This window comes from Cetorhinus maximus, chromosome 29, assembly GCF_964194155.1.
Source record: "Cetorhinus maximus chromosome 29, sCetMax3.hap1.1, whole genome shotgun sequence".
Lineage (NCBI taxonomy): Eukaryota > Metazoa > Chordata > Chondrichthyes > Lamniformes > Cetorhinidae > Cetorhinus > Cetorhinus maximus.
This window is the reverse complement of record NC_135907.1, coordinates 8,138,065-8,162,764: the sequence shown is the minus strand read 5'-3', so window position 1 is coordinate 8,162,764 and position 24,700 is coordinate 8,138,065. Positions and strand designations below refer to the sequence as shown.

Here is a 24,700-nt window from a genome sequence, read left to right as displayed (position 1 = left end):
TTTGTCCTACAGAAACCTTTGACCTCCTACCTCCCACTCCCGCACACACACACACACACACACACACACACACACAGTTCAAGCCTGGACTGGTAAGCAATTGGCTTCTGCAGAAACGAAACATTTAACCGCTCAGCTGCCAGTTCCAGAGCTTCGGAACAGAATGCAGTAACATCTTGACTCAGAGGGACCGTGAACAATATTCCCCTCTGAGCTCTGCGGCAGGATCGTACCAGAATCAATAGGGCTGCAGACAACAGAGAGAAAGCAGAGGCGGCGCTGACTGTGAGGCAGTGGAATTCGCTTCTGGAGGGGGAAAAAAAAAATTGCATTGCTATAGCCCCTGCCAACACTTCGGGACACCCCGAAGCTCCCCGCAAGCAGCCAAAGGTCATTTTGAAGCATCATCACTGTTGCATTGTGGAAAACACACCTCGCGCACGGCAAGCTCCCACATGCATTGAAAATTAAAAACGGCCAAATGCTCTGTTTGAATGATGTTGGTTGAGGAACAAATATTGGCCAAGGCACTGGGGTGAAAATCTTTCTCAAAATGGTAGCCAGGTGATCTTGTGCCTCCATCTGGGCGGGGCTTGCAGTTTAACATCCCATCTGCATGGCGGCACCTCTGGCAGTGCACCGCTCCCTCAGTGCCGCACAGCGAAGCCTGGATTTTGCGCTCAAATCTCTGGAGTGCGACTGGAACCCGCGACCTCCAGGCCAAGTGCTCCACGCGGAGCCACATTTGACGTTAAGGCCAGTGGCTGTTGACATTGAAACTTCGACTGAGCGGATGAATGAAGGAAGAGGAGGTTGAAAGAATCTGAAGAGTGCGGGGTAACTCTGGCTTTGGACTGTGGAGGGTACAGGCTGGATGGGCAGAAAGGCCTGTTTGACCAGAAGCTTCTGGCACCTCGGGGAAAATTCCCACGCCCAAATAGGCTGGAGATTTGGGGCAAGTGGTCATGACCCCATCTCCGGACCCGGTGCTCAGGGGCAGTGAATTCACCTTCTCATAGGTCATTCCCATCAGTCAGTGTGTGGCAGTGAGGGTGAGGCAAGAGTTGCCATGCCAACTCCTGGGCCTCACTACAAGCGTGGCCATTTAGTCAGAGAGGCAGAGTGGGTGGGGGTAGTGGTGGGGGGGTGCGGGGGCAGGGAGGCAGTGTCACTACCCCAGCCAAGACAGGCATCTTTCTGGAGAGGCGGACGAGGACATTTCCGAGTTGCATCTCTCGTCAAACTGCAGGTCCGGAAAGTTCTAAAGATGGCAGGACAGTCTGACTCATGCCCCAACTGGTGCTGGACGTGTCTTCTCTGATTAAAAAGCAGTCAGTAAATGGAGCCTACCAGAACAAAGCTGGCTCGACATGACAGAGAGAAGGAAAACTTCCCCTCAATTCCTTCTCTCCCTCCCTTCCCTCCCTCTCCCTCCCTCCCCTTCTCCTTCTTCCCCTCACCTCTTCCATCTTCCCTTCCCCTCCACCTCCCCTTCCCCTTCCCTACCCTTCCCATCTCTTCTCCCCCTCCCCACCCACCCCTCAGCTGTAGTGTCCATAGCGCAAGCTTTCCCTCCCCGCACCACCCTCAACCCTTCACCTCCATCTCATTAGACCCCCCCTCACCTCCTTCTCATTTTTCCCCCTCAATGCAACCCACAGCAAACCATCCCCCCACCCTGACCACCCTTTCCCCCTACCAACCCTCTCATTTATAGAGAGAGTTCCCTTCGAACTGAGAGAACAGGCTTTGCTGGTATAGGACCCGCTCCAGGAGATCGCAGGAAACTATACCGTCCATCACCTGTCCTGGGGAACCCCGACGTTAGCAGGAAGTACAAAAGTCAACCTGTGCTTCCCACCTCCCATCTCCAGCCTGTTCATTCAGACTCTTCCACTCCATTGAAGGCCGTAGCCTTGAATTACCATCAGAGTCTTGCTATCCTTCTGTTCCTCACCGACTGAACGTTCTGTATTGTACCATTGTACCAGTTTCAGGTCCTTTGAGGTTGGACTGACGGGTTCCTTCAATGGCCTCCACTTTTTGCTTCATTATACTGACCTTTCACCTTTCGGGCCTAGCTTTGATCCAGCCTGAAAGCGCTTTGTGTGAAGAAACACTTCCTGACCTTCCCTTATACAGTCTGGCTCTAACTTTAAGGTAATGGCCTCCAGCTGGACTGTCCCCACACCAGAGGGAATAATTTCCCTTCATCTACCTTATAAATGATTTAATCATCTTAAAACGCTGCAATTCAATCACCCTTTTTTCCAGGGCATACAAACCAACCAGTCCTTATAAGGTAACCTTTTAGCCCCACTATCTGGTGAATTTCTGCTGCACCCCCTCCAAGCTAAGAACAGTATATCCTTTGTAGGGTGCGGTGCATTGGACCTACACTCCAGATGGCGTCTGACCAATGGAGCAGGCAGCTGTAGAGGCATCAGTGTTGCTAGGACATCAATCCCAGCTCACAAAGTGCACATGAACATACGAAATAGGAGCAGGAGAAGGCCATTCGGCCCTTTGGGCCTGCTCCGCTGTTCAATAAGATCATGACTGATCTGTTTGAGTTTCGAATTTCCACATTCCCATCTACCCCCGATAACCTTTGATTCCCTGGCCTAACAAGCACCCTTATCTAAGATAAAGGCAAAATACTACGGACGCTGGAAATCTGAGACAAAAATAAAAAAACACTGGAAAAACTCGGCAGGTCTGACAGCATCTGTGGAGCGAGAAAGGCAGAGTTAACGTTTCGAGTCCGTATGACTCTTATTCAAGAATCTTAGCTACCTCTGCCTTAAAAATATTCAACGACACCCGTCTCCACCCCGTCCTGAGGCAGAGAGCTCCAAAGTCGCACAACCCTCTGAGAGAAAAAAATTTCTCCTCATCTCTGTCCTTAAAAGGGTGACCCCCTGATTTTAAAAACAGTGCCCTCTAGTTCTGGACTCACCCACAAGTGGAAACATCCTCTCCACGTCCACCTTGTCAAGACCGTTCAGGATCTCATATGTGTCAATCAAGTCACCCCTCACTTTTTTAAAAGCTCCACTCGAAACAAGCCCAGTCTGTTCCTCATAAGACAACCCGCTCATTCCAGGTACCAATCTAGTAAACCTCCTCTGAACCGCCCTCAACATCCTTCCTTAAACAAGGAGACCAAAATTGCACACGATATTTGAAAGCCCACTGCTCTCCCCCATTTCTCTGCCTCTCTGAGCTTCCTACCCTCCTTTAAGACATTCCTCAAAACTTAAAAGAAAATGCTGGAAATGCTCAGCGGTTTGGACGATCTGACAATCTGACGATCATCAACCCGGAACATTGACTCTGTTTAGCTCTTTACAGGTGCTGCCAGACCTGCTGGGTGTTTCCAGCAATTTTCTGTTAATCTAGTAACTGCACTGCAGAGGTGGTAGGGAGAATGTCACGTTCCCCCTGCTAGTGGGCTTGTAGCTGGGGTGGGACCGTAAAATTTCCCAGGTGGCCTTCCCGCCGGGTTCCCGCCTGGCCCGACCTCTCCGAAATTGTACGGAGCTGGTCCGCCCTTCCCCCAGTTGAGGCCCTTAAGTGGCCAATTATTGACCACTTATGGAGCATTTCCTGCCCAGCCTCAATTTTCAGGGAGGAGGTCAGGAGCAGGAAATTAACCCTGTTCAGGCCTTGGGAGGGAAGTTGGGGTTGGCGGGGTGGGGGGGGGGGCACCTCCATCAGTAGCTTCCTTTTAAGATTGGGCCCTCCCTACAAAAGGGGGCACCCTCCTCCCTGGACTCTCCACTGACACCCCAACCTTACCCCTTCTGTCCATCCACCCCAGGCCTCACCTGTCCCTCCCCACCCCCCCCACCCCTCCCTGAAGTTACCTGGCCCCGGACTCCCGCTGGGACTGGGGGGCTCTGAGGACCACTTGCCGTCCCAGTCCTGTCCATTGCGTCTTCTGGGGGCTGCAGGGACTAGAGAGAGCTGCTGGCCAATCAGGTTGGTTGGCAGCTCGCTGAGGCAGGGCTTCCTCCCAAGTGAGGGCCAGATGTCCAACCTCCAGCCAATTAATGCTGACTGGAGCATTAAATGGCTGCCGGGCAGCCAGTATAGGCGGGGATGTGTTCCCCGTCGACTCTTCGGATAGAAAACTGAGGGAATCTCGATCGTCCAAAACGTCCCAGCCATGGTGGTGTGGTGGTAATGTCACTGAGTTAGTAATCCAATGGCTCAGGCTCATGCTTTAGGGTGGGGGGTGAGTTCAAATCCAGCCATGCCACTTGGGTGGTATTTAAATTCAATTAATAAAGTCTGGAATAATGGTAACTATGAAACTATCATTGATTATTGCAAAAGCCCATCTGGTTTACTAATATCCTTTAGGGAAGCAAATCTGCCATCTTTACCCTGTCTGGTATATATGACTCCAGACCCTCAACAAAGTGGTTGACTCCTATCTGCTCTCGAGGGCAACTAGGGACGGGCAGTAAATGCTGGCATTGCCATTGATGCCCACATCCCACGAAATGATAAAAAATATAATTTGACAGCAAACCCCACGTGAGAAGACATTCGGACAGGTGACCAAAAGCTTGGTCAACCTCAAGGGACATTTTAATGGAGAAAAGTGAGGTAAAGAGGGTGGGGTGGGGAGAGGTTTAGGGGAGGAATTCCAGAGCCACAACCACCAATGGTGGAACGATTAAAATCACGGATACTCAAGAGACCAGAATTACAGGAGCGCAGGTATCTCGGGGGGGTTGCGGAGCAAGAGAAGGTTACGTTATAAAGTCAAAGTTGAAAAGCCAGTTTGAAACATACAGGGTTAATTGGAGTTATTTTGCATGGTAGCGGAAGGGGAACTGACCCTAAGTTTGGTGAAGAGGTGAGGAACAGCAACAGCAAGTGAAACAAGCAGATTTTAAGAAGAGAGAGGGGAAGGATTAGAAGGAGTTTGTCGAGAAAATGTCAGTTCGTTCATTAAAGCGACCCCCCCCCATCTCCGACACAACTGTCAGCTCAGGCTATTCAACCACAAGGGGCTTCATAGCCAAATCTGGTCCTTTCCTTATCTAACACCATCCACACATACTCTCCAAGTAGAAATCCCTGGACTGTCATGTGTGTGTCTGTGCATTCATGTGTGTCTGTTCGATTGTGTGTGACTTTGTGTATGAGTGATTCTGCGCGGGTGTGTTTGCGTGTGTGTGTGTGTGTGTGTGGTCAAGTGAGTGCATGTGTGTGTGTAATGGTGTGTGTATGAGTGTGATTCTCGACATTATCACCTGTTGGACCAGAAACCCCACCATTTCTAGATGTCGGTGATCAGCTGGTGAGCACGAGAAATACTCCCCTAGGACACTGCCCACTAATTTTAGAACGAATGCCAATGGTAAATGGGTTTGGTTTTCACCATGTTGCAAGTTTGGTCATACAGAACTTGAGTATTGCTGAAAAAAGAGACATGCTATAGAAGCTTTTCGTCTTACACTCATCAGGACAAGAATCCCAACAGTAAAGGGAACAACGATTTATACCAGATGAGAAGAGAGTGCTGATTGATTGGCAAGTGGACTCTGACTGGTAGAGGCATTGCCATGGGGAATGAACCATGGAATGGCTGTACCTCAAGCTTGGTGCAATGTGTGACCATGCTCCTTCTATCTATAAAGGACAGGGCCTGTGTGTGAATATATGTAACTTCTAGCATGCATAAGTGAGACACACTGTGAGCCCAACTGATAATCTTATTAGTGTAATTCTTAGCACAATCAGGGTTGTTAAGTGAGTGCTGTTCAATCACAGAATCACAACATAATTGTTGGACATTATGGGCGGAATCATCACAGGTTTTCACTAAGTGTGTTAGCGGTCGTGAAAAAAGACATTTTATCCGCTGGCTGCAATGGCGGGTTTTCGCGCCATATTGTCCCCTCCCCGCCTCATAAATTAGGCAGCCATGGGAAACATGCCATCTCGCTGGCAGGTAGCCTCCGATTTGCCCGCCATGCCATTACCTCACTGCTTCTTCGTGCTGGGCGCCATGTTTAAACCGCAGCTGCGCCCACAGTTCTCAACGCCCGCAGCCCAGCACTGCTCCGGTGAAGATGGCCCCGAAAGCCAAGAGGAGCGCAGCCCCTCAATTCAGTGATGCGTGCCTGGGATGCCTTTTGGATGCAGTGGAGGCCCGCTGTGATGTCCTCCACATCCACCCTGACCACAGTGGGGCCATCAGTCCCACCGCTCCGGCTTGGAATGCGGTGGCAGAGGTGGTCAGAGGTGGACAAGAGGTCGGCCATCCGGTGCAGAAAGTGGATGAATGATCTCATCCGTGCAGCAAGGGTAAGTCGACCATCTCATCAATCTCAGCTCACACGCTTACAAGCCCATCACACATTCACTGGCATCTCACTCACTGCCAACTCAAGGGACATCACCACCCACTCTCTCACACACACCCTCACATCTTCATCTGGCCTCAACTCCTCTGGATACCGCCTCCTCAGCTCTCACCATCATGAGGCCATGTACACAGATCAACATGTGGCCCCCCCACACACACCCCGGGATACCCCTCCCTTCCCCAGTACAGCCCTTGTCCTGCAGCCTCTTCCCTTGCCTCAGGCCACTTCTCCCCCTCCCCCAAGCCAGCCTTAGCCCTGCAGCTGTAGAAAAGCCTCCCCCTCCGGCTTTACAGCTGGTCTGTTAGGTAGAGACCCGCCCATGGGCTTCCCCCTGAAAGTGACGTGGTGCTGCCTGTGAAGCCTGGCGCTGATGACCACAAGTGCTGCCCGAAGCAAACCTCAAAGTCCCGGGCGGAGTGCAGCTCACCGGGTGCACGTCGCTTATGTACAGTTGTGAAACACATCCGTGTGCAATCACACCAACGAGTCCGGATGATCCATCGTGGCGGGGTTGGGGGGGGGAATGATTCCGGAGAGCAGGGCTTATAATGAGATGCTAAAGTATTAAAATGAGGTTCCTGACATGTGGCGGCGGGAGACGCGTCTACCATTGGCGGGCGGAGCAGACGATCGCAAACTGGTTTCACGACAGTATAAAACCGATTTTTGGCCTTCTCGCCATATTGTCCGCTCATGCCCGCCATGACGCCTGCTACCAATGGGGCTGGACGATTTGACCCTATATTTTGAGGTTTGCAAGCGTGGGCCTGTTAGGTATGGTCAGAATCTCAGCAGCGCAACATTGGGTTCCGTTAGGCTGTCTCGGAAGCAGACCTCTGTGATGGTGGATTGGGAGGTGGCCCTGATTGTAACAATCGGTGACGGTCAAAGCTGGATTGACATCTCACTGCAACAACAACACCGACTTGTATTTACATAGCACCTTTAGCATTGTAAAACATCCCAGGGCTCTCTACAGCAGCAATTAGGAAACGAACTGTGACACTGAGCCAGAAGGACATAGCATTACAGATGAGCAAAGCTTGGTCAAACACGTAGGTTTCTAGGAGCATCTTAAAGGAGGAGACAGAGATGGGGAAGCAGAGATATTTATAAGTGGGGGGGGGAATTCCAGAGACTGGGGCCCAGGCAGCTGAAGGCACAGCCAATGGTGGAGTGGCTAAAATCAGGGATGTTCAAGAGGCCATGAGTGCCAAGATCTGGGAGGGTTGTAGGGTTGGAGGAGATTACAGAGATAGGGAAGGGCCAAAACAATAGAACCTTACTAAAGTTACGGTGCAGAAAGAGGCCATTCGGCCCATCGTGTTTGTGCCGGCCATGAAAAGAGAAAAAAAGAAACTAGCCGCTCATTTTTAAACACACTTTCCAGCACCTGGTCTATAGCCTTGCCGGTTATAGCACTTCAGATCCAGGTACCTTTTAAATGAGTTGAACATTCCAGCCTCAACCACCAACTTAGGCAATGAATTCTAGACGCCCATTGCCCTCTGGGTGAAAATGTTTTTCCTCATATCTGCTCTAATCCTTCTACCAATCACCTTAAATCTATCCCCCCTGGTAATTGACCCCTCAGTTAGGAGAAACAAGTCTTTCCTGTCTACCCAATCTAGGCCCCTCATAATTTTGTACACCTCAAATAAGTCACCCCTCAGCCTCCTCTGTTCTAAGGAAAACAGTCTCAGCCTATCCAATCTTTCTTCACAGCTGCAATTTTCAAGCCCTGGCAACATTCTTGTAAATCTCCTCTGCACTCTCTCCAGATTAATTATGACCATCCTGTAATGTGGTGACCCAGAACTGTACACAAAATTCCAGCTATACAGTTCCAACATTACATCCCTGCTTTTGTAGTCAATACATCATTCAATAAAGGAAAGCATCCCATATGCTTTCTTGACCACCTTGTCCACCAGTCCTGCCACCTTCAGGGATCTGTGGACATGCACTCCAAGGGCTCTCACTTCCTCAACCCCTCTCAATACCCTCCCATTTAATGAGCATTCCCTTGCTTTGTTTAGCCTCCCCTAATGCATTACCTCATACTTTTCCAGATTGAATCCCATCTGCCAATTAATAAACCTGAAATATGAAGCTAGTCTCAGTAATGGTGACAATGATGACTATCATCCATTGTTACAAAATCCCATCTGGTTCAGTAGAGTCCTTGACGGAAGGAAATCTGCCATCCTTACCCAGTCTGGCCTACATGTGACTCCAGACCCACAGCAATGTGCTTGACCCTTAACTGCCCTCTGAAATGGCCTCAGTTTAAGGGCAATGGGTAGCAAATGCTGGCCTTGACAGCAATGCCCACATCCCATGAAAGGATGATTAATTAAAGAATGTTCCTAAGAATGGTATTTGTTTCATTGAGATGATGGAGTTCATGCAGACTGTATGTGAACGGCCGTGTGTACATCCTGGGGCAAAGGGCTGGCTCGATCGATCTGTTGATGGAGTGTGGAGACATGTCAGCCTGAAGTCAACAAGGCAAATTGGCCTAGGCAAGAGGCCAAAACAAATCCCCTGAACTGAAACAACAAAAATCTTCATCTTTGAGTCTTACAGTTAATAAAAACCATTTCCCCAATAAAAACAATATCTAGCAGATATGGACTGATGAAAGTTCTCACTGTTAATTAACTTTCGATGCTAAACTTCTTATCATCACTCTCAAATCTCCTCTCGACCATGTCCCTGTGTCTGTCATCTCCTCCAGCCCCAAACCAAAATCTCTGCTCCCCTCTATTTCCGGCCTCTCGAACATCCCCGATTTTAATCACTCCACCATTGGTGGCCGTGCCTTCAGCTGCCTGGGCCCTAAATTCAGGAATTCCCTCTCTGACTCTCCAACCCCTTCAAACATCTCCTTAAAACCCACCTCTTTGACAAAGCAATTGGTCACTACATACCAGTCTCAGGTTTTATTTGCTATCTCTCCTGAGAAGTGCTTTGGGATGTTTTGCTGTGTGAAAGCTGATACTTAAATGTTGTTTGTTGTAGTGCAGTGGTGACAGTGTTGGGGAGAGTTAGTGCCTGTTATATGATCCAACAGAAACCTCTGTCAAAATTGGCCATCAGTCAAAAACAGCTTGTGATTGGAACAGGAATAAAATCTGAGCTCAAACAGTGACTCAGCACAAAGCCAAAGCCAAAGGTTAGTCAGCGGTTTCCTGTTGTTGGGACCTTGGTCTATTGTGACTCAGCAAATTTTGCTCAGCCACCATTGACTCAGCAGAGAAAGAACTAGATTGAACTGATGGTGCACCAAGGATTGAATCAGCAAAAAATGCCTGTGAAACAAGGGACTTCACTCAGTCCTTGTGATCATGGCATAGTGAGTGTATGTAAACCTAAGGCTGTGAAGGGCACTATATAAATGCAAATTATAATGTGTAAAAATGTAAGGCTTTCCACTTTGGCAGGAAGGGCAAAATATTGGGCAGAATCTTCCGTTCCAGAGTCTAAGTCCAGTGACAGGTGGGGAAGTCGGAATGATGCCAGCTGGGCAGCGGGAGGGCTGAACGGGCACCATCTTCCGCTGTCCAGCTCGTTAATTATGCATCCACGAGGAGCCCGCCAAATCTCATGGATGGCCGGGGGCGGTACAGGCAGGAAGTTGCCCTCGCCACCATTACCTCTTGGGGGTTGAAGGTCCTGGCGCCATAATTAAATGACACCCGGACAGCCATTCCCTCACTGCAGGCCAGGAGCTCCACAGGACTCCTCCAGAGTCCTTGGCGGCTGCAGCTCCTACTGGGGAAGTTAGCAGATGTGAGCAACCACATCCCGGGACGTGTGCAGGTGCCTCCGGCCATTGCCTTTTGCACATTTTTAGATAGGCTGCCTGTGATACACCCATGGTTGGGGCAATGATCGCCAGTGCAGTGAACTCTGTTCGCCAGCATCTTGACCTTCTTGAGGCCCCGCTGCCTCTTGCTGCTCAGGTTCTTGCTCCTCCTGGTCCTGTATAAACATGTGATGGGCCCTCCATCTCCCCACCTGAATGAGAGCCATTACAAAGGCAGGCTTGCCTGCAGCCTGCATCTCCGGCATCTCGGTGGATCTATGAACGAACTGAAGTGATAAAATTTAGTGAGCATGCCTTTTACAGGTTTCCCTCCATTTTAAAGGCAGTAGGTCAGTGCTAGGCCCTACACCTGGCCTCCATATCGACATGGCAACCCCACCCCACCCCTACATGCTGGAGGACCAGAAATGGGTGTTACTCACGTTCATACATGACTGTGCATGGAGATATTGACCATGGTGAAGAGAGCCTCAAATGGACACTATTCCACTTGCCTTTACTACCCTTGAGGCTCTATAGAGAGATCATTGCCTTGGCAGCATAGAAAGACTGACCACATCAGCCATGCCCATTCACCCAGGAGGATGGAGGTTTGGAGTCCCAAGTTGGCTACTATCCACCAGCCATGTCCCTTGAACGCATCACCCTCCCTCCCTCCCTTTATTCCTCCCTCTGACTGTAGCAGGTAGCAAGTGCACGGAATGAATGTCAAGGACATGCTCACTAAATTTATCACTTCAAATGAACCTTGCTGGGGTCTCGGTGTTGAGACCCATGAGTTGGGAACAGGCTTGCTGCTGTGTGGGCTTCACCACAGAGAGGAGAGCATAACTGAGTATGGTTCACATCCAGTTGCCTCAGAATGATTAGCGTATCCCTTTTGTCGGCCACTTGTGCTGACCTTGAATTCCTGAGAAGACCCTCCTCCCACCTTGAGGGGTCTCACTGACTGACGAACTGTCTGGTCAAGGTCAGATTGGAAAAATGGTGTGCGTCCCCTTCCAGACTCAGTCCACCACCTGCCGCCCTCCCCTGTCACCCATCAACCTCCCCCCCCACTGCCTTTGACTCACCCAGTTTCACCATCCCTCTCCATCCTGTCACCCATGAACTTCTGCCTGTTACCCTGGACCCTATACCATCCACCTCCACACACCTTCCCCTCCCCCCAGAGCTGATCCCATACCCACCCTGACCTTGCCCCCTCCTGCTTTGCCAGCCACCTGCCTAGTTCCCCTCCGTGACCGCCCCTCCCCCACCCCCCCACACCCCCCCCCCCCCCCCCCCCCACCCCACCCCACCCTGAGACCTTCAGCTACAAACTCTCATCCTGGATCTGCCACCCTAACGCATCCCCCTTTCCCCTCTGACTGTGACTCTTCCCTCCTATCACCAGTACCCCGAGTTCACCCCCTAGGACCTCACCATTGGCACCAACGACCCCACCCTCCAAAAACACACTCTCCCCCACCTTCCCGGGGACACACACACTCACTAACCTGCTTCCCCGGGCACTCTCTCTGCCACCCCTCCCCATTTAGCCTGCCTCTTGGGTCCAGCCTTGGCGCGGTGTTGCTAACAGCACTCGAGCGAAGTTATGCGAGGTCTCCAAGAAGGCATCTACTGACCTCAGAGCCATGGAAGTGGTGAATCTCGCCGGCTGCACACCACTTACATACGGTTGTAAAACTGAACGTTCTAAAGTCTCGCTGGCGGGGAACTTAATTTGAAGGGTGAGCTGAGGTCAGGCGAGGTGACCTTTTGATGAGCATGCATGATATGCTAATACATGCAAATGGGGTTCCCGACAGTGTTCGCTGGGAAGCTCAATTAAGTGCTCCTGCTCGCCACGATTCCCATTTGCTGGCAGGACTGGAAGATTCCGCCCATGACTTAAATGGGGAGAGACTGCAGGATTCTGTGGTACAGAGGGATCTGGGTGTCCTGGTACATGAATCACACAAAGTGATCATGCAGGTATAGCAAGTAATGAGGAAAGCCAATGGAACATTGGCCTTTATTGCAAGCAGGATGGAACATAAAAGTAGGGAAGTTTTGCCACAGCCATGCAGGGAATTGGTGAGACCTCAGCAGAAGCACAGTGTTAAAAGCAAAATACTGCAGATGCTGGAAAACTGAAACAAAAATTGCTGGAAAAACTCAGCAGGTCTGACAGCATCTGTGGAAAGAAAGACAGAGTTAACGTTTTGAGTCCATATGACTCTTCTTCAGAACTAAAGAGAAGTAGAAATGTGGCAAAATATATACTGTTTAAGGAGGGGGTGGGATAGGTGGAGCTGGATGGAAGGCCAGTGGAGGCAAAGGAGAGATTGCAAAAGATGTCATAAACCAAAGGTCGAAGGGGTGTTGATGGTGGTGATATTGGCTAAAGGAGGTGCTAATGGTGACGTTAAGAGTAGAAAGCGGGATAAGCAAGTGACAGACGGCGCTAGTGGGCGTGAGGGGAGGGGACGGTGTGGGAAAAAGGATCGAAATAGGCTAAAAGGCGGGGATAAAACAATGAATGGAAATATATATATTTTTTAAATAATAAAAATAGATGGGAAAATATATATATATACATATAAAAATTTAAAAATAAATATTTGAAAAAAGGGGATCAAAAAAGGGTGAGGATGGAGGAGAGAGTTCACGATCTGAAGTTGTTGAACTCAATATTCAGTCCGGAAGGCTGTAAAGTGCCTAGTCGGAGGATGAGGTGCTGTTCCTCCAGCTTGTGTTGAGCTTCACTGGAACATTGCAGCAGGCCAAGGACGGACATGTGGGCATGAGAGCAGGGTGGAGTGTTGAGATGGCAAGCGACAGGGAAGTCTGGGTCATGCTTGCAGACAGACCGAAGGTGTTCCGCAAAGCGGTCACCCAGTCTGCGTTTGGTCTCTCCAATGTAGAGGAGACCTCATTGGGAGCAGTGAATGCAGAAGACCAAATTGAAGGAAGTGTGAGTGAAATGCTGGTTCACTTGAAAGGAGTGTTTGGGCCCTTGGATGGTGAGGGAGGGGGAAGTAAAGGGGCAGGTGTTGCACCTTCTGTGATTGCATGGGAAGGTGCCGTGGGAGGGGGTTGAAGTGTAGGGGGTGATGGAGGAGTGGGCCAGGGTGTCCTGGAGGGAATGGTCCCTATGGAATGCCAACAGGGGGATGAAGGGGAGATGTGTTTGGTGGTGGCATCATGCTGGAGTTGGTGGAAATGGCGGAGGATGATCCTTTGAATGCGGAGGCTGGTGAGGTGAAAAGTGGGGACAAGGGTGACCCTATCATGGTTCTGGGAGGGAGAGGAAGATGTGAGGGCAGAGGCGGGGGAGATGGGTCAGACACGGTTGAGGGCCCTGTCAACCACCGTGGGTGGGAAACCTCAGTTAAGGAAGAAGAAAGACATGTCAGAAGCACTGTTTTGGAAAGTGGCATCATCAGAACAGATGCGACGGAGGCGAAGGAACTGAGAGAATGGGATGGAGTCCTTACAGGAAGCGGGGTGTGAGGAACTGTAGTTGAGGTAGCTGTGGGAGTCGGTGGGATTGTAATGAATATTGGTGGACAGTCTATCACCAGAAATTGGAGTACTGTGTGCAGTTTTGGGCCAGGATCTTCTGGTCCTGCCGAAAGTCAATGGCATCATCCCCTTTGGCGGGGCTGGAAATCCCGGCCTTGGTTTCCTTACTTAAGGAGGGACATACTTGCAGTGGAAGCAGTTCAGAGAAGGTTCACTTGGTTGATCCCTGGGATGAAGGGGTTGTCTTATGAGGCAAGGCTGAGTTGCTTGGGTTTACACTCATTGGAGTTTAAAAGAATGAGAGGTGATCTCATTGAAACATAAAAAGATTCTGAGGGGGCTTGACAGGATAGATGTTGATAGGATGTTTCCCCTTGTATAGAAGCCTTTAGCTCGGGGGCACAGTTAAAAAATAAAGGGTCTCCCATTTAAGACGAAGAAGAAGAGGAATTTCTTCTCTCAGAGAGTCGTTAGTCTCTGGAATTCTCTTATCCAGAAAACAGTGGAATTTGGTCCATTGAATTTATTCATGGCTGAGTTGGGCAGAATTTTGACCTGGGAGGCAGGCTGGAAAGTGGAGTTAAGGCCACACTCAGATCAGCTGTGATAGTATTGAATTGCACAGCAAGCTTGATGGGCCAAATGGCCTACTCCTGCTCTATTTCTTATGATCTTATTAAATCTTTATTTTCCCCCCGTGCTGAATTATTTTATAATTATTATCTAGCTTGGGATTGACCTTTTAGAGCGTAATGTTACGTTCCAGTTGATGATGATGAGTTCAGCGTTGAGTCAGGTGACGTCTGCTGCGGAATATGAGGAAAGGTCAGAGTTCAAATCGTAACATCTCAAACCGTCTAGTTTCACCTGGTGTCATTGGCTGAATCATTCTTAATGCGACTGTTACTTCCCGTGCTGCTAATTAAGTGAAAGCTTTATGAAGCCTCTGTTTATTCTGGCTATTCTGCCATCCCTTTGTGCTGACCCAGCCTTGGGAAGGCCCATTTTCACTCGTGGTCAATGCTTTTCACAGCTTCTCTGCTGCGGTTTTCAGATTTTGCAGAGTCGTGGACAGCTGAGAGGAACGGCTGGAAAATGCTGAGTAACTCTTCAGCTCTGCAACAGGATCCCTCTCCCTGACTCAATGCAGGGCTACACCATGTGACTTGCGGTGTGTCAAGTAGTGTTCCCCTGCACAAGACCCAGTTTCCTCTCAACAGCGTTGGTTCCCCTTGCCTGTTGTGTAGAACACTCTAGAGAGAATCTTACGAAAGAAAAACAGTGCAAATGATTTTTATTTCACTTGGGGCACACAGGCTCACCATCTCTGAGTCACTCTTACTTCAAACTAAGCATTCTTCATTTTAATTTTTAAAAATTCTTTAATGGGATGTGGGCTTTGCTTGGCTAGGCCAGAATTTATTGCCCATCCCTAATTGCCCTTGAGAAGGTGGTGGTGAGCTGCCTTCTTGAACCGCTGCAGTCCATGTGGTGTGGGTACACCCACAGTGCTGTTAGGGAGGGAGCTCCAGAATTTTAACCTAGCGACTGTGAAGGAACGGTGATATAGTTCCAAGTCAGGATGGTGAGTGACTTGGAGGGAAACTTCCAGGTGATGGTGTTCCTATGCATCTGTTGCCCTTGTCCTTGCAGGTGGTAGAGGTCACGGGTTTGGAGGATGCTGTTGAAGGAGCCTTGGTGCGTTGCTGCAGTGAATCTTGTAGATGATACACACTGCTGCCATCGCACATTGGTGGTGGAGGGAGTGAATTTTAAGATGGTGGATGGGGTGCTGATCAAGTTGGCTGCTTTGTCCTGGCTTTTTTTTTATTCATTCAAGGGATGTGGGCTTTGCTGGCTAGGCCAGCATTTATTGCCCATCCCTAGTTGCCCTTGAGAAGGTGGTGGTGAGCTGCCTTCTTGAACCGCTGCAGTCCATGTGGTGTAGGTACACCCACAGTGCTGTTAGGGAGTTCCAGGATTTTGTATAAGCTTCTTGAGTGTTGTTGGAGCTGCACTCATCCAGGCAAGTGGAGAGTATTCCATCACACTCCTGACTTGTGCCTTGTAGATGGTGGACAGGCTTTGGGGAGTCAGGAGGTGAGTTACTCACCGTAGGATTCCTAGCCTCTGACCTGTTGTTGTAGCCACAGTGTTTGTATGGCCAGTCCAGTTCAGTTTCTGGTCAATGGTAAACCCCAAGATGTTCATAGTGAGGGATAGTGAGGGATTCAGCAATGTTAATGCCATTGAATGTCAAGGGGAGATGGTTGGATTCCCTTTGGATTAGACACATTTCAATGAGTCTTTAAGTAATCTCAGTTTTTTTTTTCATTCATGGGATGTGGGCATTGCTGGCCAGGTCAGCATTTGTTGTTCATCCCCAATTGCCCTTGAGAGCAGTTAAAAGGGTCTGGGGTCACACATGGGCCAGATCAGGTAAGGATCGCAGATCTCAGTCCCTGAAGGATATTAGTAAACCAGATGAGATTTTTATGACAAATGGTAACCATCATTCACATGACCGTTCAATTCCGGATTTTATTCATTGAATTTGGATTCCACCAACTACTGTTATGGAATTTGAACCAAGTCCCCAGAGCATTAGCCTGGGCCTCTGGATGATCCAGCGTCATTGCCAGTACACCATCATCAAATTTCTGTGGTTTTTTTTGTACTTTCTATGTTTATATAAATCAGCTTGCTTTGTTTATTAAAATAATTCAAAGTCCGCTGAATATTGAATGGGACCTATACCTGCAACCAGCAGTGCGTTGGAATAATCGAGGTAACACATAAGTGAGGGTTTCAGCAGCAGATAAGCTGAGACTGGGGTGAAGTCGGGTGATGTTTGGGAGTTGGAAAGAGGCGTCTTAGTGATGACACGAATATGTGTTCAGAATCTCATTGAAGGACCAACTAGGTCAACAGGGTTGCCGAAATCTGGTTTAGTCTCAGACCATTGCCAGGGAGAGGAATAGAGTTCTCCCTTATTACCACCCCCCCCACCCACCTTAAACCAATTTATATTTCTCCCTTGTTGAAACTATGCTGCAGTTCTGCCGAAGGGCCATGAAGGCTCGAAACGTTAACTGATTTCTTCTCCGCCGATGCTGCCAGACTTGCTGAGTTTTTCCAGGTAATTCTGTTTTTGTAGAGGAATAGAGTTGGTAGCTAGGGAATGGAGTTCAGAGCAGGAACCAAGAATAATGGCTTCAGTCTTCCCAATGTTTAAGTGGAGGAACATCCTGCTCGTCCAGTACTGGATATTGGATAAACATTAACAATAGTGGAAGAATTGAAAAGGTGATGGTGAGGTAGAGCTGGGTGTCATCAGTTTACATGTGAAAACTAATACTGTGCTTTTGGATGATATCGCCTTGGGGCAGCATGTAGATGAGAAATAAGAGGGGGCCAAGGATAGATCTTTGGGGGGGACACCAGAGGTAACGGTGCAGGAGTGGGAAGAGAAGCCATTGCAAGTGATTCTCTGGCTATGGTTCGATAGAATGGGACCAGGTGAGAGGAGTCCTACACGACTGCATGAAAGTGGAGCGTTTCCTTCACTACAACAGTGATCTTTTTTAATTGGCTGTACAATGCTGTGGGACACCCTGAGGTTGTGAAAGTTGATATATAAGTGCTACCTATTTATCTATTTCATCTATCCATCTATCTCATCTATTGCTGAAAAAAGAGACATGTCTAAGCTTTTCATCTTTCGCTTATCAGGACACTCGCAAGGTTCCCAATGTAAGGGGGAAACAACAATTTATACTGTATGTTAAGAAAGTGCTGATTGGTTGGCAAGTGGCGTTGCCATGGAGAATACACCACAGATGGTGACTGACAGTTAACTGCCAAGCATTGTTTGAAATTTAAACCAGACAGCTTGACCATGATTGGTCAAGGCATTGCCCTGAGGAATGACTCAGCGAATGGCAGTCACTTATTTTGTTTAGCTGAAACAGGCACGATGTGTGTACATGTTCTTTCTGTCTGCAAAGTACAGGGCCCTGTGTATTAATATATGTAGCTTCCAGAACACACAAATACACCACATTGTGAGCCTGACTGACAATCTTAAATTGGTTGTCAGCGTAATTCTTAGCGCCAATATCCATGGCTCCCTTAAGCAGAACATTGATGAATAGGCTAGTAATGTCAAATGAGCCCATGGGCACAGCATTGCTACTGAAATGTAAATCCTGTGGTCTTCACAAACGTGAAGGTCATAAACCTATTCACCAATGTTCCACATAAGGAAGCCACAGATATTTGTGCTGCAGCACTATATCATGGATCCTTATACACTGAACTTTTGAACTCGCAACTCGTGCAGTTGAGTTCAGTTTTAATGACACCATAATGATGCCCAAATAAATGGTGTTGCCATTGGGATCCCCTCTAGGCCCAGCTCTCGCAAACATCTTTGTTGGGTCCCATGAGAAATGTGTCTTTGATGGAATGACTCCTAACCTCCTACCCATTGCGTATTTCCCATATGTAAACAATGTATTTGCTATATTTAAATCTGCAGCTGCATCTGATAATTTCTTTACATAGCTTAATGGGCTCCATCCTGTGCTCAAAATCACCTATGAAATGCAGCAGTCAAATAAACTCCCTTTCCTTGATGTACTAATTGAGAAATCTGCCAGAGGATTCTCTACTATGGTCTACCGTAAGTCTACCTTCACTGGTCAATATACATATTGGGATTCTTACAGTTCCACATGCTAAAAGATTGGTTTTAGCGACAAACTTGTAAATAGGGCCTGAGCCATTTGCTCACCGTGCATGCTTGATGCTGAAATAGGGCTCATCAAAGGCATCCTTCAGATAATGGCTCCCCGATCAGATGATTTCGCGCTGTATATCACGCAAACTCTTGAACAGGCCTAAGGCCGTCACTTTCGTCCCTGAAAAGTGCCCAGTCTACCTCAGGTTACCCTGGAAGGGCAAGGTATCTCAAAAAAACTTGAGCAACAGGTGAAGCTAGCTGTTCCACACTGCTACTATGCAGTAGCAACACGAGTGGTATTCACCACTCACCGTCAAGCCAAAAAGACGTTCTGCCTATCACACAAATGAGTAATGTTGGATATGGATTTCAGTGCCAGTGTGATGCTAGGTATGTCCCAAAGACTGGTGAATCATATCAAACAGCATGTCCCAGCCACTGTTCTGAATGGGCAGGGTATAGACCGTACCCAACCAGCCCGCACTTGCAAAACTCAAAACAGTGTCCAACATTAGATGTGATTCTACAATTGGACCACATTTACTAAATAATCCTCAGTGTGCTAAGAATTACGCCAACAACTCATTTACGATTGTCAGTTGGGCTCGCAGTGTGGTGCATTTGTGTGTACTGGAAGCTACATATATTAATATACAGGGCCCTGTTCTTTGCAGACAGATAGTACATGTACACACATTGCATCTGTTTCAGCTAAACAAAATAAGTGGCAGCCATTCGCTGATTCATTTCTCAGGCCAATGCCTTGACAAGTCAGGGTCAAGCTGCCTGGTTTAAATTTCAAACAATGCTTGGCAGTTAACTGTCAGTCACCATCTGCGGTGCATTCTCCATGGCAGTGCCAACCAACCATCTTGCCAACCAATCAGCACTCCCTCAGTATAAATTGTTGTTTTCCCCCTTATATCGGTATTCTTGTGAGTGTACTGATGAGTCCAAGACAAAAAGCTTAGACATGTCTCTTTCTTTCATCAATACTCAAGTTCTGTTCTACCAAATGACTATTCATCTCATCGATCCATCTCATCTATCCATCTAACCACCAATCCATCTATCCATCTAACCACCCATCCATCTATCCATCTAACCACCCATCCATTTATCCATCTAACCAACCATCCATCTAAGTAGCTATCTATCTAGTTATCTATGGTAGGTACCAAAGGATGACCAATAGCTATTGGAACAATTAGCTCCAACCAAGAGTCATTACCTTCAGACAGGAGAGATCTACAGACAAATTGAAAACAGGCCCATGTTAAAAAGAGGCCCAGCCAATCAAGTCTTTCACTCACATTAATGGAGAGAGACGCTCATTTACATAACAATATTTATGACCCTCACTGATCTGTTTATAGGCTTCAAGTGCTCAAAGTCTCGCTTTGGTAGTTATGTCCAGTGCTGGTTATGTTCATTAGTGCTCCTGAGGCCTGGGTTAATAAAGCAGGGAATGGGTGTTCAAATCCAAACACATTAATCTGAATTTAGTGTTTTTTTTAATAATTGCTATCAGTAGAAGTGGACCATGAAGGTGTTGGAGTGTCATTAAAAATCCGTGAGGTTCTCTTAAGCCTTTCGGGGAAGGATGTCTGCTACCCTTGCCAAGTATGTGATTCCTGCAGTCCCACAATGGACATAGCTGCCTTCTGAAGTGACAAGCCATTCGGGAAAAGGGCCCACGTGTTTTAGGAAAGGCAGAGGTCTATCCTGCAGAAAGTTGACCTTAGTTCTTGGATAAGTTCATCCATTGACCAACAGATACTCTATACATGGTCTTATTGCTGCTTGTGTGACATTGTTGTGCGCAGGAAAGCCCAGTAGAACTTGGAAATGACTGGTACTGGTCGGAGCCGGAGTTCTATTTTGAGGTGTACAAGGCCAGTTACCGGTACCAGTCACTTCCCAAGTTTTACTGTTTTTCCCTTCTGTTTCCTACATTCCAGGCCTGAAAACTACACTCCAAAGCATATACGGCATTAGCTGTAAAGACAAAGGCCAGCAAAGGACCTGTTCTGCTGTCTCCATTCAACGTGGAATCTTCAGGACAGCTGAGGTTATTATCGTCTCGTTTGTTCATTGTTGGAGGTCAGCGTGACCGGTTAAGACTGGATCCTGGTTTGGCTCCAGCCCAAAGGCTGATGCGCTCAAATAGGGAAGGAAACACTGGTCACACTACTTTAGTCCTCCAATGTGCATATGATCAGATTACAGAGAGTGAAACTGACCACATGCCTTGGCTTGTTTTTTGCAGGGGATAATGGTGGATCTGCTAGCAAAGTGGCTCTGGTATTGGATAAATTGTGGGGCGTTCACATTTCCCCTGATATACAATAACCTCAGACCAGGAAAAATGTCATAAAGAACCCCCCTGGCTCACTAAGCGGTGTCAGTTGTGCGTACCCTTCTGGCCTTTGACTCACGAGGTTCTTTGTTCATGTCCCCACTCCAGGGCTTCAGCGCAATAATCCAGGCTGATGTTCCAATGGAGACCGGGCCATCGGAGGTCTAGTTTTTCAGATGAGGCATTCATCTGCGACCCCCTCTGCCTGTTTGGGTGCATGTGAGAGCTCCCATGGTGCTATTTCGAAGGACAGCAGGAGAGTTCTCCCTGGGCCTGAATTTTGAGGTTGTCGGGAGGGCGCGGTGGGCGGGTCCGGGAGCAGCCGGGAAATGGCCCACCGCCCTCGATCGGACCCCCGACCGCGATTTCACGGCCGGATGGCCAATTAACAGCCAGCCCGCGTGAAAGGCGCGCTGCAAGGCTCAGCGCTGCCGGGGTGGGGGCGGGCGCTGAGGTCAGCGCGGGTGTGGGGTGAGCGCGGAATGAAAGCTCCCTGAAAGCAGAGAGCCGCCTCAGGGAGCTGAAGAGTTTAAAAGCATCAAATAAAGATTTTAAAATGCAGAAAAACATGTCCACACATCGGACTCACTCACTTAAACATATAGATTATAAAAATTCTGCCCAAGCATTTTAAAAAAAAAATCTTATATCAGAAGCCTCATCCCACCCTTGGATGAGGTTTCCTCAAAAATCCAAAGGCCGCCTGGCCGATTTGCCCGCCCGCCAACCGTTACGCTGGACAGGCAGCGAAAAATCCAGGTTAATTAATATATTAATGGCCTTGCCAGCAGGCAGGCTGCTGACTCTCGCACGCGCTCGCCATCGAAATATCGTGCGAGTGCGCAGTGATGTCGGGACACTCACCCAACATCATCGTGCATGATTTTATGCTAGATTGGGTCGGTCATGTGCCTGCCCGCGGGATGTAAAATTCTGCCCCCGGTATCTTGGTCAATATTTACCCCTCTAAGCAATGACTTAAAGGAATGATAAAAGCAAAATACTGCGGATGCTGGAAATCTGAAACAAAAACAAAAATAGCTGGAAAAACTCAGCGGGTCTGACAGCATCTGCGGAGAGGAACACAGTTAACGTTTCGAGTCCGTATGACTCTTCAACAGAACTAAGGAAATATAGAAATGAGGTGAAATATACGTTGTTTGAAGGGGGTGGGACAGGTAGAGCTGGATAGAGGGCCAGTGATGGGTGGAGGCAAAGAAGAGATTGCCAAAGATGTCATAGACAAAAGGACAAAGGGGTGTGGACAGTGGTGATATTAGCTAAAGGATGTGCTAATGGGGACATTAAGGGTAGAAAGCAGGACGAGCAAGTAACAGATAGGAATGAGTCTGGGCCACTACTTTGGCTGAAATTTTCCACCCAACCCCCACCCGGTGGCAGGCTCCCCCCCATAGCGGGGCCGGTGAGCCATTCAAATCTCGGTTCATGTCGGCGGGACCGGAAGACCCCGGCGGCGTGAGAGGCTGGAAAATCCTGGCCTTTTGTGTCTGTCCGTGAATCTCTGAAGATGGAGGGACAAGTTACAAAGCAGCTGGGGGCGGAATTTTTAAATCGGTGTGGGACCCGATCGGACACGAAATCGCGCGGGATGATGTCGGGTGAGTGTCCTGATGTCATCCTGCGCTCACGCGATATTTCAGTGGGCGGGCGCACCCAAAACTCAAAAGTGCGCCCGCCGACAATTAAGAGGCCTATTCAGGCCATTAAATTGTCTCCAATCTTTCGTGGTCCGTCCAATCTTGCGGTTGGCGGATGAGCCAATCGGCCAGGCAGCCTTTGCATTTTTCATGACACCCCAACCAAGGGCGGGATGAGGTTTCCGTTATTAAATTTAAAAAAAAAAATCTATGGGCAGCGTTTTTATCATGTATTTGTCGAGGCGACTGGTTGTGATGCTTGGACATTTTCTTTTCCTGATTTTGAAAACTTTATTTATCGGCCTTAAAGTCTTCAGCTTTCATCCAGCGCTCCCCCCACGCCCGCACTTAGGTTAGCGCCCGCCCTCCTCCAGCCCCACCCGCACCCCGGTAGCGGGCTGAGCATTTCAGCGCGCGTGCTTCACGCTGGCTGGCCGTTAATCGGCCATCGGGCGTGAAATCGCGGTTGTGGGGCCAATCGCAGTCGGCGGTCCATTCCCCGGCTGATCCCAGGCCCGCCGTTGGCGACCGCCCGCCCGCCAACCTAACAATCCTGCTCATGGAATCCTGGGCTTTACAAACGGTGTTTTTAAAAAAAAATTCTTTCATGGGATGTGGGCGTTGCCGGCAAGGTCGGCATTTGTTGCCCGTCCTTAATTGAGGATTAGAGGGGGGTGCGAGGAAAAACTTCTTCACCCAGAGGGCGCTGGGTGTCTGGAATTCGCTGCCTGGTTTGGTGGTTCGGCCTTGGAGGCAGAAACCCTCAACTCATTTAAAAGGTACCTGGGCCTGTCCCTGACAGGGGCTAGAAGGTGGAATTAGAATGGGCAGCTAGTTTTTAATTTTCAGGCCAGCACGGACATGATGGGCTGAATGGCCTCTTTCTGTGCTGTAACATTTCTTTGGCTCTATTGCCCTTGAACTGAGCGACGAGAAGGGTTTTTACAACAATTGACACAGGTTTCATGGTCACCATGACTGAGACTAGATTTCAGTTCCAGATTTTATTAATTGAATTTAAATCCCACCAGCTGCTGTGGTGGGATTTGAACCCATGTCCCCAGGACATTTATCTGGGTCTAGGCTGGATGACTAATTCAGTGACATTACCACTATGCTACCGTCTCCCCCAAATATAGAGCACAGAGGTGTAGAGTACAAAAGGCAAGAAATTAAGCTCCATCTTGATGAAATTCAAGTGTGGCCCCAGCTGGAGTATTGTGTCTAATTTTAGGTGCTGCAGTTTAGAAAGGACATAAATGGTTTGGAGAGGGAACAGAAGAGATTGCAGCTCCAACAACAACACTCGAGAAACTCAACACCATCCAGGACAAAGCAGCCTGCTTGATCGGCACCTCATCCACCACTTTAAACTTTCACTCCATCCAGCACTGGTGCACAATGGCAGCAGTGTGTGTACCATCTACTAGAGGCACTGCAGCAATACACCAAGCCTCCTTCGACAGCACATTCCAAATCCACGACCTCTCCTCCTAGAAGGACAAGGGGCAGCAGACACATGGGAACACCACCACCTGCAAGTTCCCCTCCGAGTCACTCACCATCCTGACTTGGAAGTATGTCGCCATTCCTTCACTGTTGCTGGGTCAAAACCCTGGAACTCCCTCCCTAACAGCACTGTGGGTGTACCTACACCACATGGACTGCAGCGATTCAAGAAGGCAGACCACCACCACCTTCTCAAGGGCAATTAAGGACGGGCAATAAATGCTGGCTTAGGCAGCGATGCCCACACCCCATGAGCGAATAAATAAAGTGTACCAGAGTTGTTCCAGGGATGAGGGATTACAGTGATGTGGAGAAGCTGGGGTTGTTCTCCTTCGAGCAGAGAAGGCGAAGAGGAGATTTGAGAGAGGTGTTTAAACTCATAAAGACTGAGTACATAAGGAGATACCGTTTCCATTGGCTGACAGGTTGAGAACCAGAGGTTAGGGATATAAGGTGATTGGCAAAAGAACCAGGGGTGACAGGAGGAAAAACCTTTTTATGCAACGAGTCATTGAGGAATTCACTGCCTGGAAACAGGTTTAATCGGAACTTTCGAAAGGGAATCGGATAAAGACGTGAAGGAAATGAAAGGTTGCATGGCTCTATAGAGAAAGTGGCGGGAGGGTGGGGGTTGTGAGACTAACTGGGTTGGTCTTCAAAGGAGCCAGGACAGACTGGATGGACTGAATGGTCTCCTCA

General features: G+C 48.7%; 1 protein-coding gene across 1 annotated transcript in view; it reads right to left on the bottom strand.

Annotated features, from left to right (window-relative positions):
- The window catches only part of LOC144669599 (alpha-N-acetylgalactosaminidase-like), a 376,191-nt gene that overhangs the window by 143,533 nt on the left and 207,958 nt on the right, over positions 1 to 24,700 (bottom strand). The window lies entirely within an intron of this gene.